The 19,214-nt window shown below is 39.2% G+C and overlaps 1 protein-coding gene across 11 annotated transcripts in view; it reads right to left on the bottom strand.

The window, feature by feature from the left end:
* Pam (peptidylglycine alpha-amidating monooxygenase) overlaps window positions 1-19,214 on the bottom strand; it is a 296,974-nt gene that overhangs the window by 239,181 nt on the left and 38,579 nt on the right. Inside the window, exon 1 of one of the 11 annotated variants that reach the window (XM_060368296.1) lies at window positions 8,295-8,462. The exons of the other annotated variants lie outside the window; for them this stretch is intronic. The gene's annotated coding sequence lies outside the window, so the exon portion shown is untranslated. Of the gene's footprint in view, window positions 1-8,294; window positions 8,463-19,214 lie in introns of those variants that run through there. 11 annotated transcript variants of the gene reach the window in all.

Raw genomic sequence — 19,214 nt, forward strand, 5'->3', positions numbered from 1 at the left:
AAAAGAAAGTTTCCTGCTTTCACAGAACACAGGGTCACATGAAACAAATAAAAATTAACTCAACTACTATGAACTGTAATTTGTTAGATAGCAATTCATGTTAAAACAAACAAACAAAAAGGAGAACTAGAAAACAGTTATCTGAGGCAATCAAGAACATTAAGTTCCTAATTTTAAAGGATTCAGGAAGGTTTTATAAACATCCAAAGATCTGAGATGGTAAAGAGGTCCATGCCATATGTGGGATGAGACCCACACAGGTAGCAGCTAGAACAACTGTTCTGATTGAGTAATAAAATTTTGCCCGTGACAGATGAGTGTAGAAATAAAATCAATATGATAAGGAGATCGTCTTTTAAGATTGGCTCTTGAGGACCTGCTTTATAATGAATAGGGTAAAGAAATGATCTGAGAGTTTTGAGAAGAGAGACATGACATATGCATTGAAAGAACTACAAGTGGCTCGACATTAAGACTGGGCTTAAGGTTAAGGGTTTGTTGCCAAAATTGAAACAAGATTTAATGATATTTGGAATTGAGTGAGAGTGATGGGATGATTAGTAATAGTTGGATTCCAGATGTGTTTTGAAGGTACCACTGTCAGGGCATCCTTATAAGAGAAGAAGGGAAAATGAATGACTCCAAAGTTATCTTGAGCAACTAAAACAGTGTCATCTAGTGACAGTAGAACATAAGCCAAACATGTTCTTTTAATTTTCTGGAAGTCTTATTTTAAAAAGCAAAATGTCAAAGGTGAATCCAATTTTGAAATATGCCTTATTTAACCCAATATAACCAAATCACAATTTCAAGTAAGTAACCAATGTAAAACTTACTAGAGTAATTATTTTTCATTCAATGTTTAAAGTATAACCCAATTTAAAGCCCCACTTTCATATGCTAAATGTGTTAGTAGTGGCCTCACTGGGGCTGAAGAAATATCTCAGAAGTTAAGAAGTTAAGAGTTAGTACTCTTACAGAGGACCAGGGTTTGGCTCCTAGCACATGAATACACGCAGACATGTGCATGCACACACACAAATAAAATAAACAAATATTCAAAAAAAGAAAGGAAAGAGAGAAGGAGCCAGAGACAAGAAGCAGGCAACACACACAACACGTGGGCAGTTTCGTATGAAGGGTGTTTACAACAATGTAATTTCATGTTCCTTGTGTTGTCATTTTATCTCAAGCAGTTATGACTTAACTCCCTCTCAGTGTTGTTTCAGCAAGGAATTAAAAACGTGTGACTACAAGCAACAGTGTTTTCTACCCAACAGACTGGGCTGGTGACTAAACCTATTGGATTAACATGAGATCCAAACTCATGATTTAGATTATCAGTAGGCTATAACTTCAACTCAGGGTAAACACTTCTGAAAAATAGCTGCAATCCAATAATTGCTAGTGTCCAGAAGCATAAATATATGTTTCTGATGACTCACTGAATTATTTCATCAACAACGGTCTTTATCTCTTTTTTAAACCCATTTTCTTGGCGTTGGGTCAAAGAATGAAAACATACTACAAAATGTTAAAGTGTATAGCTAGCGGTGTATCTGTTGTGGAAGGAAAAACAATCAGGAAAGCAGTTTGTTAAAAGGGAGCACGCGATGATTAGGAAAATCAGGCATTATTTCAACTTTCAACATTTTGCTAAGCCTACGAAAAATTCAAATTATTGTTTCTGTACAACCAGTCTTTCAACAATGATTTAAGCTTGCTGGAAAAACTTCACACAGATTGTTGTATGTATGAATCTCCTCTGTCTGAGGGGGGAGTCAAGGGATAAGTATGCCTTTGTCTTATACTTCATTTAAAACACTTGAATCTCTTCTACATAGAATTTAGAGACTTTCTTTTTTAAATGTTAGCATCCAAAATGGAGAAATATTGGCCATCGGAATTGAGAGGTGAGCAATAAAAATGGTTAACAGGATGGCAATCGGCTGACCATGGAGTAAGCATATCAATTAACTTAGAATTTTAAGAAAAGCGTGTTCTTTAGCTGGACTCAAACAAATAAGTGAACTTATTAAAGTCTACTGAAATTACTGTTTTTTACCAAACCTTAGTATGAAAACAAAACAATGATTATTGAGTGGCAAGAAAGTCATTCACTCTACAAGTGCAGGCATGTGCACGTGCTCTTGATTAATTCTGCGCTGTTTGGTGCATCTCACCTGTGAGACGGGGTTCCATATTAATTGGGATTGAATTTCAGTAGACGGAGTCCAAAATGAGCTTTCCTAATACGGCAGACATTACTTCTTACCTCAGCCTCGTTGTGCTCTACTGTTATATTTGATAAATGGCACTACTCGGCCATTTCCTCTGCTGAGTTTCTTGCGCCTGTTTTAGCTGAAATTGTTCCATATAAATGCTATGAGATTATTTGAAGTTATGAACGTTTTCAGACGGTGAGCTTGGCTCTTTCTTTATGAATACGAAAGGCTGACCGTATAGTCTCCAAGCTCCGAACTGCCACTCAAGTCACCAGCACGGATGTGACTGCAACCCAAAATCAAACTTCTGCCCCCCACCACAGTCTCCTCACTTTTTGCTAAGTTGTTTATGACCAAAGTCAACAGGCACAGGAAAGCGGTCCTCTGTAAGCTTTTCCACTTGACTTTCCCACAAAGCGCTAGTCTAGCAAACCCCAGCGGAAGAACAGCAAGCATTTGTTCCTGCGCTTTCATGGCCTTTAAAGTATCAGTGCATGGCTCTTTTCCTCCCCGTTTGCCCCAGGCCACGATATTCAGCTGAGAGGAGGAGGCCCTTTAATTCCATCAATCCTCCTTTCAAAGACTGTGTTAGAACAGTTAATTTCAAGAAAATGTAGCAGCTGCAAAATCCCATTTCGATAACATAGCGTGGCACAAATAGGGGCACTACAGAAAAGAAAAGAATGTTCTCCACAAATGATCTCAATAATTGCTTTTCTTTCTGCGCTCTCCACTCCATTTTAGAGATGAGCACAATATTAAAGCTCCAATAATTAAGATAAACAACTGAATGCAAGATCAGTGAGGAGAGAGGGAGGTGTTGTGGCAGCTCTCTGATCTGCAAATACGTTGAATAAGTAAGACTCAGGAGAACCCCTTGGCTCCATCTTTGCTGCTTGACTTTGTTCCCACTAGTGGGGAAAAAATCCCCCTAGAAATGAGTCTGAACTAGTTTTCAAAATAGTGAGCTATCAGAGCAATCTTTGAAGTTTTTGTTTTGAAGTCTCCTTCCATCTTATCTACCACCCACCAACCAAGAAGCTTCCAAACAACTTAAAACTTGGATTTTCATTAGTTCTTTATCTCTGATTTTTTTCAAAGATAAACTTTTAAGATAATTTTTTAACAGAGTAAAAAGGATTAGGAAAGCAAAGCAGCCCGTTAGGGCTGCTTTGAGATGAAACGGTCTCTTCTATCGCAGAGAAAGCAGCTGTTCTCTGAAGGGGATTTTCTTCTTCTTCTTCTTCTTCTTCTTCTTCTTCTTCTTCTTCTTCTTCTTCTTCTTCTTCTTCTTCTTCTTCTTCTTCTTCTTCTTCTTCTCCTTCTCCTCCTCCTTCTCCTCCTCCTCCTCCTCCTCCTCCTCCTCCTCCTCCTCCTCCTCCTCCTCCTCCTCCTCCTTCTCCTCCTCCTCCTCCTCCTTCTTCAAAATGAAATGATTTAATCTCTTCTCACCATAATTTAATAGAGAACTACAGAGAATTGGTGATCAGTATTATTTTATATATTCTTACTTAAAAATAAAATCACATGTTTAAAGGTGTTTGGGTTTTATTCATGGGGGAAGTTGAAATGGTTTGTATGGTTGATGAAAAGTAAATATTAAAGTGAGTGAATACATGGGTAAATAAGATAAGATACCCAAATATACAAATTTTATTTCTACAGCTATTTTCTTATTAGTAGTTATTGGGTTCAGTGAATTATATGACTTACTGATATTTTTAATGTTATTTTGATTGACAAATAAGTATAACAACATAAAATCAGATTTTCTTTTTATATGGAATGCTAAGGCCATAGAAAGAAGTCAAAGAGTCAAAATAACAACTTCCCACAATATAGGTATTTGCCAAAACCTTGCACTTTAAGCAGAATGCTATGGCAACATTTAGTTCTTCTCCAGTAAATCATTCCAATTTTATTTTAAGAAAATAAGCAGAAACCAGTTTTCCTTCCATCAACTTTTCTCCAGAGAACCATAGAAAATGTAATTGAGGGCTTCTGTCCAAAACAAACACACTACCATAGTTTCTTTTTCACATAGATCACTGGTATTTTTTTTTAAGTTGAGATATAAATTATTTTGTGCTTTATATGTATAGTCCCATACACTAAGATTCAGGTCAAATTTATAAGTGTTGGAAATATACAATAAAAGAGTTTAGTTTTGCAGCTGTTCTTGGAGCTATTGATCATGAGAATATAGTGTGGCTTTACTAGGAAACTATAGGGCAAACCTTATCATCAGCTTGGGCTTCATGACAGATCAAGGAATGGCAGTGTTATTCAAATTTAGGGTTATTAGGTCTCACATTTGGGTCTCCAGTGGCTCAGCCATTACTCCTCAGATTCTAAAAAAACACACCCAGGCTCATTCACATAGGACTTAATTAATAGAATTTTTGTAGTCCCTAATCAGCCTTGTTTAATTAACTTGATCTGATTTAGCCTCTCAATAAAAATATTGAAGAGAAAATAGTGTCACCTTATAAGCCTCACTTCTGTAACACTGGAGTTAGTGAAACATTTCTTTCTGATTCAGTTTACCCTGACTACTTGAGACATTTTAATATCCCTCAGGAAGACTGCATTCAGTGAATTAGATCAGAATTTTATGTTAACTATTGGCATAGCTTTCTGTAAAAAATGTCGAATTTGTGAATTTAATATTACCTTTCTATAGTAGGGAGACCAATAGCCCCACCCCCATGCCTATGCCCTAAAATGCAGAGTCTGTGAATATACCACCATCATCATGGGAATGATTATGTAAGTGGGTATGGTCTAAGATGCCAAAAAGGTTGGACTATCCTGTGTTATATAAATGGTCCCAAGCTAGGGAACAGCATGTGTCATTTAAAGCTTTTTCCAACTACAGAGAACCAGAGAGAGAGCAGTGTGAAGACTTGTCTCCTCTTGCTTGCTCTGAAACAGGAAGAAGGAAGCTATGAGCCCCACAAAGCAGTGGGCCTTAGAAGCTGGAAGGTCATAGAACTAGATTCTTTCTCAGAGCCTCTTGGAAGAAAATGTCCTCAGTCCTGTGGACTTGTAAACAACAGGACTAAGGTAAGAAATTTGTGTCCTGAAAGCTGTAACTCTTGTAGTAAATGAGTAGAGCCTATGGCAGGAAGTTAATTGACCATCTCACTTACGCTACATAGATCATTTCTTTGGGGGAGAGGGTTAAAAGCAGACTAGAGGAAAAGTTCCCAGTTCTACCTTAGAAGTTATGGGGTCATAAAAATATTGCCATAAGAGACCTAGACTAGGTTTCAAGTTCAGGACATAGTATCACAGAAGGTACTTCACTGATGCCTCACAACTTGAGCTTCATGTCTCAAATGAGCTGGATGCTTATTTACACATCTTTTCCTCCATACAACTTCCTTGCATTCTTTTGCATTTCCTTTCAGTTATTTGTCTAGTGAGAGCAGATATAACCACCTTCATGCCATGTCTCATTTACCTCATGCTGTCAAGTCTACATACCTGCCATATCCATACTTGAGCCAGAACAAATTTAACCATTAAACTTAAAACTCTTTTGCTTCTTGGATATCTCACTCAGAATGATATTTTCTAGATCCCACCATTTGCCTGCAAATTTCATGATTTCCTTGATTTTAATTGCTGAGTAGTATTCCATTGTGTATATATACCACAATTTCTGTATCCATTCTTCAACTGAGGGGCATCTGGGTTGTTTCCAGCTTCTGGCTATTACAAATAAAGCTGCTAAAAACATGGCTGAGCAAATGTCCTTGCTGTATACTTGAGCATCTTTTGGATATATGCCTAGGAGTGGTATGGCTGGATCCTGAGGTAGCACTGCTCCTAATTGTCTGTGAAAGTGCCAGATTGATTTCACAGGAATCTGGACACAGGGGTGTTTTCTGAGACTGATACTCCAACCAAGAACCATGTATGGAGATAACCTTGAACCCCTTCATAGATGTAGCCCATGGCAGCTCAGTCTCTAAGTGGGTTCCTTAGTAATGGGAACATAGACTGTCTCTGACATAAACTCATTGGTTGACTCTTTGATCGCCTCTCCCTCAGGGGGGTGCAGCCTTACCAGGCCACAGAGGAAGTTATGCAGCCACTCCTGATGAGACCTGATAGACTAGGATCAGATGGAAGGGGAGGTAGACCTTCCCTATCAGTGGACTGGGGGCGGGGCCTGGGTGGAGAAGAGGGAAGAAGAGTGAGATTGAGAGGGGATGAGGGAGGTGTGCTATAGGTGGGATACAAAGTGAATAAAGTGTAATTAATAAAAATATTTTTAAAACTTTTATTATGACATAAAAATAAAAGATAAACTTTTCTAAAGTAATTTTTAGGCTCTTTCTTCTTGAACAATGTAGGACTACTTCCAACTCAAACAGGAAGAAGGCTGGACTCTTGAAGTGTATTCTCCCCAGAGCACTACCTGCGTGGTCAAGCTGGCAAAAAAACATTTTTATGGATACTCTTAAAGTTGAAACATATATAGACATATATGTATATATATTCAGTATATAATATACATGTATTTAAACTATGAATTAATTTAACCAATGAATTAGATTATATTGCTTTAGACATGAGCACAAAAATAAGATATAATTTAGCACGAAACATATTAGCTTGATGAGTGCATTTCAGTAAGAGTTTTTAAAAGTATGGCACCATTTAGAATGACTCGATTTCTTCAACATTTACCCTACTGTAATCTAAATTAAGTAATACTACATTTTGCTTCTACTTTTTAGAAACGGTTTCTAGTACCAACTTATGAGCAACTTATAAAGCAAAAGGCCAAGTATCAAGTAGTGAATAATTTAAGTAAGACTGATCTAGTACAGTTTCAAAACTGGAAATAAATCAAAGAATAAACATTTCTGATACATTTATGACATCTTGAAGTTCTTAGGAGCTAAATGTAAATTTTAATATGGTTTTATACTCTTGCAGTTATTATTTCTTATTGACTCTTTATAAATAAGTACATGTGGCACTAATGTTCCATTAACGTAATTTCTCAGAAACAAATCAAAGTTATTAGAGCGTAATCCACAGCACTCTAAAAATACAAGACTCTAGAAATAAACAGTCTAAACCTTTTTGTGCCTCTCAGCAAAACCATATATGCCTGCCTTCTGTATGGAAGAAAGGTTCAGCCACCTGAAGAGATGGGCACAGTCTTCATGCAAGCCATCTCAATCCCGTCTTCTTGCAAAGCTCTTTACTAAGAATAAGAAAACAGTTTTTCCTACTATTCTTCTTAAAACTTACTATCATAGTGTTCTTAGGATGTGTCTAAATTGTTTTTTGGGCAGAATGCTCAGTGTGGTAACGGAGAAGTAGGTTGTATGGTTCATCATTATTGCTTATTGATGAGGCAGCCTGTAGGAGAAGAGCTGAAATAGAAAATTACCTTCCAGGAAAAACCTTCACTCACAGCTTCCCACCTGATGCTGTGTGTAACTGTGTGATATTCTCCTCAGAGATGTGGATACAGATGCTCATGCTAAAGAAAGAATGCGTATTTAAGTATTTCATCAGCACCATGTTCATTCCACCAGAAACTAGAAACATATGTGAGTAGGACATAAGTGTGAAATGATGACTATCAGCGTGCACTGAACTTCATAGCACACTACACAAATCTGTGCTCTTCCAACAATACCTTCTCATATTATGTTAGTATCACTTAAGCAGGATAAAATATCAGTGAAAATATATAATTTACATACTTTCTAAGAGCTTTAGCTGCCCTGTAGCACCTGTAAAATATTCTAAGGTTTTTGTGTCTATCCAGCAGTTTGAAAGGAAAGCTCCAGCTTGCGTGCTGTTCTTGCTCATCAGCAGAAGCAGCAGGCACTACAATGTGCATTCCCAGTGATTTTTGTAACCCACCCCACGTGTGCACAGATACACAATACTTTATACACTAGCTATAAATCTGTTATCAGTGACTGGCTGAAATTTCCCTACATATTATGTTTCAGTTAGTAGTATATTTTAGAACACAAGACACCTGGAAATATTTGGTAATTCTTATATTACTACACAAAACAAAGCACTTACCTTCCCTTGCTAAGGACATTGCCAGTCACACTGGAAGGAGAGCAACAGGAAAGGGGCTTTATTGTGGGATGAATCATCCCCACGTAGATGCTCTGAGCAACCCCTGTATGCATACTGACATCATCAGGAGAGACTTGGAGGTGGAGGATACTATGGTAACGGAGGAGCAATGTGCTGGGAGACAGCCGCCTTTAATTGCTTTAACAACTTCCTGGGGCTCAGCTACCAGGCTTGGATTTGCTAAGTAGGAAATGAAGGCTGTCACAGAGGCAGCAACTGTGACGCGGAATAAAAGAACTCAGTGAATTCTAGAATTATTAATTTCAGTGTGACTTCTTAATGGCAAATGTCATTACATGGTTCTGTTGGCAACATCTCTTTCACATGCAGAGCTCTGAGGAAGGCACAGGTCAGTACACAGTGCTCTGTGGTAACAAGAGCCTAAGTTCATATATAATTCTCTCACTTGACAAGCATTAATATTATTGCGTTACAGATAGCCTTTCTTTGAGAGTGAATGCTTGATTCACTTTGAAAAGAAAGCCCACATCTGTGCCTTAGGCAGTCAGCATGCTGATAACAATGACAACTGATTCTCTGTGTTTATTCTCTGGAAGGTGGCAGCTGCGGGTACATTTATCTCTGAGCTACAGCAAATCCTTGCCAACAGGTCACTTATCCAGAAAACACCTCCAGGGAAATGCCTAATTATTATACCCCGATAAAATCAGTCAGAAAACCACAACTTGATGCCACAGTTCTCTTGGTTAAGTCCCTTGTGTCAACAGCAGAGTAAGTTCTAATTGCAATAACGCCCTCCACTGGAAAAACCACACAGAATGTGAAGCTTCCCTTCGAACTCTTTGTTCTGCTTTGCATCTGTCACCCGTGCTGAAGAACACTTAAGCCCCCTTTTGAAACACCAGGTTTAGAGTAATTGCTTAAAATAACCATGTTTCAGCATCAAACTGAGTCTATAATGATATCCTGTGCTTATCTGATCAGTTGCAACAGTTTAATAAGTATATAATTTATCATCTGTACCATGAAAACTATTGTTTTCTTTCCCATGAATATTTGATTGACATGTTTTTCAACAATACCAGGGTCTAATTTTTATTGTAACTGCTGCAATTGTAAAGATAAGCAAGTAAGTTGGCAGGTCTTCCTTAAGATAGTCACAGCACAATAAGAAATGAAGGTTGTCATTCTGTAGTGTATACTTAGATCTCAGCTTTTTCAAAGAAACTGTTATTATCTCTACTTCAATTTAGATGATGCCAAGCCTGCCTTTTAATGTTTCCCTTGTAAGTAAATAGCTTACAATGTCTAACAATAATGTGGCTTCAAAAACAGTAAATGCAACACAACGGTACCAATTTCCAATCTGAAAAAATATAGAGAATTTTTAACCTAATTGACAAGTTGGGAGTTCTCACTCCTGTAGTGATTGGGAAAGACTCTGAGAGCAGAATGGTAACATGCAGACTCAGAAAAACACAGCATTTCCTCAAGTCAGCTAACGAGAGAGAGCTTTCCAGTAAAGCTTCTGTTCTTTCATTTGTGCTTTCTGAGATCCTGACTGAGAAGCAAAACAGACCAAGCTCACGAAGATGGAAGTGAGTAAGCAGCAGCACCACTGAGAGCCAGTGAGATGGCTCAACAAGTCAGTTGCTTGCTACTGAGCTTGACAACCTGAGCTTGATTTCAAGGATCCATGTGGTGGAGGGAGAGAACCAGCTCCTGAAAACTGTGTTCTTGCCTTCACATGCATGCTACAGAAGATGTGCGCACGCACGCGCACACACACACACACACACACACACACACACAAACACACACACTGAATGTAAAACTAGGTTACTCTACATGTGTGGTATGATTTAAAAATCAACATTTGTTGGGTTGAGGATACAACGCTTACGCTTGGCACAAATGAGGGTCTCTGAATTCAATCTCCAATGCTCATAAACTGTCTACCAGCTCATGCCTGTAATCACAGAAATCAGGAGGTCAAGGCTGTAGGTTCAGTAGTTCAAGGTCATCCTCTACCACAGAGCAAGTTTTAGGCTAGCCTAGCTTTTATAAAACCATATCTCAAACAATCTATTTTTATTTATATGAATATGCACTGAAAAATGTCTAGAAGACATATCACATAGGAATGTGACACTTTTGGCAATTTAAACTATAGACTATTTGTAATTTGTATGAAGGGAGAGTCTTTTAACTTTTAAAATGTGTGATTCTCTACTTTAACAGAGATTTAATTATGAATTATTGTAGTAATTCAACAAACCAAAACCTACCTGTACTAGTCGTCCTGGCTACCTGAATACACAGAGGGCTAAGCACATCTTCTCTGGGCCAGGTCCTACACTACTGCCAGGCCCACAGTGGTTCAAGGATGCTTCAAACATTTCTTAATAAGAGATATCCTGCCTATCTAAATGGAGTCAGGAGGTAAAGTGAATTAAGGTTATCAAGGAAGCACACACAGCAAAGGGAGCAGGTGTATTGACTTTTCCAGAGATGTCAGTCAAAAAGAAAAAAACAATCCATCAATAAAACTAGTTGGTTAGATTTTCTCTTAAAGAACAATTACAGAAAGAGCATAATCACAAACAAAAAAGCACAAGATCTCTAACAGTATAAAGAGCTAAAGAAAACATGGAAGATTGCCAGGAGAAATAAATCCTTGCCAGTGGCCCTAGGTGGCCAGATTATGTGGCCTGCCAAAGACATTTCTTTTGAGAAAAAGACCCAATTTCTCCAACTCTTGTCCACAATTCATCCGCAGATTTTATTCTCCTGTAATTAATTTTTAAAAATATCAAAACGTAGTATGCTCTACTCAATATTGTAGTTCCGTTTTCTCTTCTGCTGATTTTCTTTACCCAACAGTGCAATGTCACTGACTTCTTGCAGCCGTTAAATTCTTCAGTTGATAACTTTGTATAAAAACACTCCCTCCTTTCTGTCTTTGTGTTGCTTCTCCAGGACGGCAAACAGAGGCCTGGCGAAGAGCACGTTAGACCACCCACAGAAGCACAGGTCCAGAGGTTAGAAGCACAGCTGGGAGCAAAGACAAACCGACCAGTAACAGGCTAGCCTCTCCTGTGCTCTGACAGGTTGCAGCTGGATAACTATACCTTCTCGTATCTGTCCTGACTTCAGGAAAAGAAAAATACGCTCATTCTCTGAGCATCCTAAAGAAACCAAAACTTAAAAGTGTAAAATTCTTCTTCTTCAGTAAAACGGTGTATTTGTCAGAGAACTGGCCGGAAGGATTTTCTTAGTCTGATAAATTACATCTAACCCTCTAACCTCCAGGTGCCACCTTGACCTCCCTATTGAAATCAGGGGACCCAAAAAGCCCGTAGCCTGACTTATATCTGAAGCTGATGTGGAGTAAAGACTATAAGCAGCAAAGGGGGGTTAGAATCCTGAGGGATGTTTGGACTAATTTCTAAGGTCAGACCAGCGAGCTCCAGTGGCCACTGAGCTCCCTTTCCAGTACATATCTCTGAGGAAAGGACAAAACACCCTTAATCCAGAAGTAGCCTTGCTCTGCTTATACTGCACTGCCTCCTCGCCTGAAGGAGCAGTCCTTCCTCTTGGCTCTTGGCTGTCCTGCTCTTGATAGAATGTTTGCCTAACTCCATGGCAACACAGTGCACACTGGAAGTACATGGGGCTTTACGATCAACATTTGGGGTTCAGTATTTTAATTGAAACAAATTCACACTGAGTGAAAAAGCACAAGACCTGGTGGAAAGGACCTTACATCATATTGAAAGCCAGGTAATGGCCAAATTTAGTGACCTGTCCCCTGAGGTCTCTCCATCTGGCATCTCATAACTCTCTAGTCTCATTACTGGCCTCTGTCTTCAGTAACCTCTCTTCTGGTCATTCTGTGATCACTACTTTGCCCTTGATAGGTCTTTAGCTACCTTGAACAATTTACCACCAAAGGACAAGATTCTAAAAGTCTCCTCCTGCAGAACACTGCATCAACACAGGCCACTCTTGCCCGTCTTACCTCCCAGCACTCCAAACCACAGCCCACTAGACACTAATAAATCCCCTATTCTCTCGGCTCTAGAAATGCACTCTGCTGCTTTCTCAGGAATCTCTACATCTACCTCCCCACTCCCACCCCTTGCCCTGTGCCCACACTTCCCTCATCTCACTATCAATGAAACCCTATCAATCCATCAACACCTAGCTCATCTCCCATCAAAAATCTGGTTCTCAAACTCTCCAATGCTCTTCATCTCTACAACTGCACTTAAAGCGTTCTTTTGTGGGTCTAGGATTGTAGCTTACTGGTAGAGTCTCTGCTAAACATGTGTGAGGTCCCTCCCTTGCAAAGTAAAAGGGAAAAGAATATGGTGCATGGTTACTGCATTTTCCCTACTTTTTCTAAGCTTCTGAAAAGTAGAGTCTCTATCCATTTCCTATTCCCTACAAAGAACTGTGCTTGCATTGGCACTCACCCAATCAATAATAGATGAGAACAAACTTTATGTATCCTACTTTCAGCTTTGCAAAGTACATGAAATTAAACCCTTTTACTTAATCTTCTTTTCAAAACAACCCCACATGGCATGTTAAGGTACAAATACAAATGTTATTTTCAAAAATGAAAAGGAAAAAAACCCCACAAGCTCAACTGGATCTCATCATTTTTTGTCATACAACTTCTAATTTCCCATTATGTTTCTCTTTTGGACATCTACCTTCTAATAAGTAGTTGCCTTTTCTGCAATAAGGCCAAGTAGATTTCCTTATGTATAGAAACCTTTCTTTTCTGTGCGTGGTTTGGCTTGGTTTTGGTTTACTTTTGGCTTTTCTGTTTCCATCTTTCCTGTTATTTTATGTGTGTAGGTGTTCTGCCTGTGTGTGGCTGTGCAGTCAGATCCTCTGGAGGCCACTTCTAAGTCCAAAAAAACTGAAGCTACTTAGTTTTATTCTTGAAGACTCTGAATTTTGCTTTCATTTAAAGGTCAAGAATTATATCCTTACTTTTTCTCTTAACTGATTCAGGAGTCCAGCATCTTAAACATATATCCAGAACTCAACACAGATAACAAAACCCTTGGTGTTTTGAATCCAAAAGTCAAGGAATTATACTTTATGGCTTACTTTAATGCCTAAAACTTATTTCAGCATTTGATGATTCTAATTTTGATTATGATTCCCAGAAGAAGTGAGGGATTAAGCTCTAATATCTTTTTTTTTTTTTTTTTTTGGTAAAGAAGTTAGTTGAAGACAACTTCCTCTTTTAGCCCTCCAATTAGTGCCACTAATTTAAAATACCACTTCCCAGTGCAGGGAATCTTATGAAAGAAGGGGGAGACAGAAAGACCTGGAGGAGAGAGGATCAATACAAGCAGAGCAACAGAACCAAAAATTCTGGGCACAGGCGTCTTTTCTGAGATTGATAATCTAAACAAGGACCATGCTTGGAGATAACCTAGAAGCCCTGCACAGATGTAGCCCATGGCAGCTCAGTCTCTAAGTGGGTACCCTAGTAATGGGAACAGGGACTGTCTCTGACATGAATGAATTCAGGGGCTGGCTCTTTGATCACTTCCCCCTGTCAGGGGAGCAGCCTTACCAGGCCACAGAGGAAGACAATGCAGCCAGGCCTGATGAGACCTGATAGGCTAGGGTCAGAGGGAAGGGGAGGAGGACCTCGCCCATCAGTGGACTTGGGGAAGGGCATGGGAGGAGATGAGAGAGGGAAGGCAGGATTGGGAGGGGATGAGAGGAGGCTTTAGCTGGGATACAAAAATGAATAAACTTTAATTTATAAAAAAAATTTTAAAAATACCTCTTCCCTAGGATACTAAAGAACTCCAAGGGAAATGTTGAGTGTGCATATGAACTGAGGCAGGCATTAGGTTAAGCATGATGACTGCACCCTGAGAGGCCCAGCATTGCTGAAAGGGTCTGACAGCAGGATGGGGCTCAGTGCTTCTGAATAGTATCCCTTCTGTGCATGGATCTTGCAAAGGGCATTCAGGCAAGACTGTGTATCTCTGGATTTAAATTAATCAACCAGTCAGTTGCACAATGCTGGAATTCCTTCCGTTTAACCTACTAAAGCAGGTTTACTGGCATCTCCAAAATCATGCCAACGGCTTCTAAAAGGTCAAATGAAGCAATATACATCAAATGTCCCTCTAGAGTAGAAAGTCTCAACCACTGCCCTCCCTGTAACATGCTGTCTGAGACTCCTGTAGTAGATCAGCCCATTTTAATGAAGTACCTTGAATTTCTTTACCCCTTTTCTCTCTAAAAGCTAAAGCATACTTAATACATTTTAATAATATTAATTATGAAAAAACTTGTTTCAGTCTGTATTGGGTTAATACAATATAAATAGATCAGTTATAAAGCCACACCCGGGAGAGGAACACAAAAGTAAGGAATCTGGTCAACACGGGCCATGCATAGAACAAATGAGTAAAGACCAAAGCAGGAACAGTATATTAGGGAAAATGCACAAAAGACAGTGATGCTGTCATCACTGTCAGACATGAGTGCCCAAGAAACAAAGTATTTCAGAAATAGTTCCTGTTCCCCTTACTAGGGAGACCCACTTGGATACTGAACAGGAACTATTTCTGACATGAACTCAAGGACTGGTTCCTTTACCTCCCCCACCCCCGAGAGAGGAACAGCCTTGCTAGGCTACAGAGGAGGACATTGCAGCCAGTACTGAAGATACCTGATAAGCTAGGGTCAGATGGAAGGGGAGGAGGACCTCCCCTAGCAGTGGACTTGGAATAGGGACAGGGAGGAGATGAGGGAGGGAGAATGGGATAGGGAGGGAATAAGGGAGGGGGCTGCAGCTAGGATACAAAGTAAATAACGTGATAAAAAAATAAAAATTAAAAAAAAGAAACAAAGTATTTAATAGAAAAGCACCTCAAGTCAGGCAGAAATTTTCATCTGTAAGACAAACAAACAAACAAAAACCCAAACCCCACAGACTCTAGCCCATTAGGAGATTCTTTGAAATTTCGTGTCCTATTGAGAGACTGAATGCATTCTTGTAAAATATTAATCACGGAAGTGTTGGGTACCGAATGTGAAAGGAAGGGGTAGAGAAGCTCAGCTAAGGCTAAGAGACTACAAAGGGTCCAGGATCAATGCTTGTCTTGAAATGCTGTGGAAATAGTGTTTACTGATCCAGAAGCTCAGAAGATGATCCAAGAACTCACCCCCCATCTCTATTCTAAGAAGTTCCCAGCTTCCAGTTGTGAATAAGGGAGGCAACGTTCAGAAGACGTTAGAACGCAACACGGAGTCTGCTGAATCCAGTCTTTGTGCAACAAGACAAGTTGCTTAACTTCCCCAACCCCCGTGTTGTCACTGTTAAAGGTAAGGAAAGACTGCCACCATTTAAGGCAGTGGAGATATAGAATTTGCATTCTTCTATGTGGAAATTAAAAGAATAGTAATTTGGGCGATATTTATACATGCAGAAGTAGGCTCGGAAGAGCCATACTACAGGATGATGAGTTACACATTGATTGGCCAGGGTGATGTTTGTGAGGTCAAAGAAATTACACTGGAATAAGAAGGAACAAGAAGCATGGAACAAGGCCGGCCCCTCAGGATGTACAGAGTGATGGTTCAAAGAAATGAGCCTAGAATGTCTGAAGATTATAAGCCTTGTGCGGCTATGACAGCAAGAGGCGAATACAGAGAGACAGGCCCACATCTGAAAATCTAAGGAGCAAGTAAACAATACGTGCGTGAGTGAAGCCACAGGAAGAGGATGCACCTGGAAATTCAAATTTTGGAGCCGGTCATTTAAATCATATCTGCATAAAGCTCTTTTTGCTTCATCACTGATGACGTCTCTCTATTCCCACCTTTTCAAGTAACTGAATTTGTGTGTTTATAAGGGAGGTCATTACCGAAAGAAGAGATGGGAAGGGTTAGACTGTCTCAGGCGGGTGCTGAAGCCCACATTCAGCCAGCACCTAGGAAGCAGGAGGACCTACTCTGGAGACCAAGCCCCCAAACGCTGTGATATGCGTGTGAACATTTTCAAGAACTAGCCTTTTAAAATTTCCCCAAATACATTTTAAAGACTCGAGCTAGCATAGGACACCCGACTTGCATGAGGGAGATATTATACAATCAGCACTGTAGTTCTGGCATGTTTTCTGTTTTCTTTATCATGTGCTGTATTTTGAAGTAGGCATAAAGGGGCAATTAATTTCTATGCTGAGATCAGTAGAAAACACCCTGTCTGTGAAAATGGCAATTCCTGCCTGATTTACAGATAAGGGAATTTTTATTTTTATTTTTTAAGGAAGATGACTTAATGTTACTGTCAGAATTCCAAAGAATTTTAGCAGTAATGGAGAAAACTACCCTCCTTTCCACCTGTTCCTTATCCAGCAGCTTTAAAATGTGTGCACAGGGCATGCATACATTCTACAGTTAAGTGATTGCTTTTGTCATTGTAGTCTCATCCGTGCAAGAGCAAATTCATGTAGTTTAATGGGAAGAAATGGGTCTTTAAAAAATTTAGTTCTAAAGAATAGGGATTTCAACTTTGAGGATGTGGGGCGATGAGAACACAGTACAGGAAAACAGATTCAGACAGTAGTTCTCAGTTTTCCTAATGCTGCGACCCTTTAACACACTTCCTCTTGTTGTGGTGACCCCCATCCATAAAATTAATTTGTTGCTACTTCATCACTGTAATTTTGCTACTATTAAGAATCACATGTGAATATCTAATACACAGGATATCTGATATGCGATCTCAAAAGCGTTGTAACCCACAGGTTGAGAACCCCTGAACTAAAAAAAAAAAAAAAAAAAAAGACAGACAGAAAACTAAAATACATCCCACCCTGAACCCTGAATTACTCCCCAGCCCACTCATTCATTTGCCTGCCTGCTAGGCTTCCTTTCCTTCTAATGTTCTGAGAGTGTCATAGTGGAAAAAAAAGATGACCTTTGCTACACTGATTTGATTCCAGCAAACTAACTAGAAATGGAGTTTGTATTAGAAAGCCACAGGCAGGAGCAATAATATACTATACCGATCAGAGAAGTTGGGCTTATTCATGAGCCCCTGCTGAGTTAGGAAGTGAAAAAGAAGTAAAAAGCTAACTTCAAAGCATTGCTGAAAGATGATTAACACTAGCAACAAACAGGAATCGCAGACTTCTTTGATGTAGAGAATTCTTAATGCCCAAGCTTAAAGAAAAAAATCATCTACTACATTTAAATAGCAAAAGGTCCAATAATACATGTCCTCTGCATGCTGGAAACCAGTAATTACCCAAGGGAATAAACAAAATTTAGAACTCAGACTCAGAAGTTATGCCTTAAATGTAAACCCACAAATATCCTGCCTTTGTCAAAGTTCTGTGGCAAAAAGCCAGCTCTAACAGGTACAGTGTTCAAATGTTAGTCTCCTCGTTGTTACTTTCAATACCACAACAATCAAAATATTGGGATCACTAAGCAAACAACACATACAAGCCCATCTCAAGAATTCACCTAAGCTCAACTCCAGAGCTGATGTTCAGTCTGGTTGCCAGAAGTAAGACTGCAAGAAAACATGGTAAATTTGATGAACAACTAATACAGGTAATCGTTCAGATGTGCTAAGCCCTGCAAAGCTGGGACACAGCGGTCGGCTGTTCGCCACCATGACGAGTCTTCACGTGGAAACTGAGAATCATGCTTTGGTGCAGACGTTCTTAAAGTCACTGAAGAGGCTGTCAACAGTGAAGAGATTAAAACGTTTGATTTCTGTGCCCATTATCAGCATTTGCCAGATGAAATTAGAAGCCAGTTCTTTGCAATTCAAATGACTTTTAGCATACAAATGTTAGATCTGTTATCATATACTAAAATATTTGTATTTAACAACTTCAAAATAGTCTTAAAACCAAAATTTTGGAGAAATGCCAGTTTCTACTCTCTGTCTAACAAATTGGCAATTCTCTAACGACTGCCTGGGGAAAAAAGTTATACTTCCATTTACAAGATAAAAATGCAGCTTTAAGAGTATGCTTCTACAGTGGGTCAAAAGCTATAGCCACCTGCTGAAGAAAAGGAAACAAAACTAGGAAACAAAACTGTCCTGTGTAGTTGTTTTACGTACGGTATCCTTAAAGTAAAATTGACAAAGTTACCTATCACTGCTGAAAATGTGACAGCTCAAAATCATGTTCAGAAAGCTAACAGTCATAAAAACATATGCACAATGCTAACGTATTCTAATACTAGTCTGAAACAGTCATCTAACAGAACATTCTCATTGAATTAAATAAGTACCATGTCTACTATAAAGGATAGGAGATAAACAGACATGTGGCTACCATGTTAACTTGCTGGCTACAGAGGCACAGAGGTGGCTAGAGTTTGGGACTGTTCACCAAAGAACCTGGGTCCTAATGTGCATGGCCCCTGGGGACTTCATGAACGGTCAGTGCAGTTCAAACCTCTGTCCCAAGGGTTCAGGCTCTGCTGGGATCCTCCTCATTGAACTGAATCAATCTAAGCTGATTTATACACTTCCAACTGAATCCTGGTAGCAGGGCTCAAGGTCCTTTTCAAGTTTCTTAATCCAAAATTTCACACAGAGATCATGGAATGTTTTGTTGATGCTCATGTGTCAACAAGGCATGTTTGGTCATTTAACAAAACAATTTCTCCTTTAAGTATCATATTATTTGCCTCTAAACCTATAAATATAAATTATGCAAAATAAATCAGTAGTAATAAAATCGGTTGTCAAAGTAGACTCTAAAAGACTTAAAAAACAAACAAACAAACAAAAACCAAACCATTGGACTGTATGGGAAAGAGTTCCTTTTCCATACCGAATGCAAAGAAAGTAGAATTCTCTGCTACATCTATACATCTAGA

The sequence above is a fragment of the Meriones unguiculatus genome, chromosome 15, assembly GCF_030254825.1.
Source record: "Meriones unguiculatus strain TT.TT164.6M chromosome 15, Bangor_MerUng_6.1, whole genome shotgun sequence".
NCBI classification, from domain to species: domain Eukaryota; kingdom Metazoa; phylum Chordata; class Mammalia; order Rodentia; family Muridae; genus Meriones; species Meriones unguiculatus.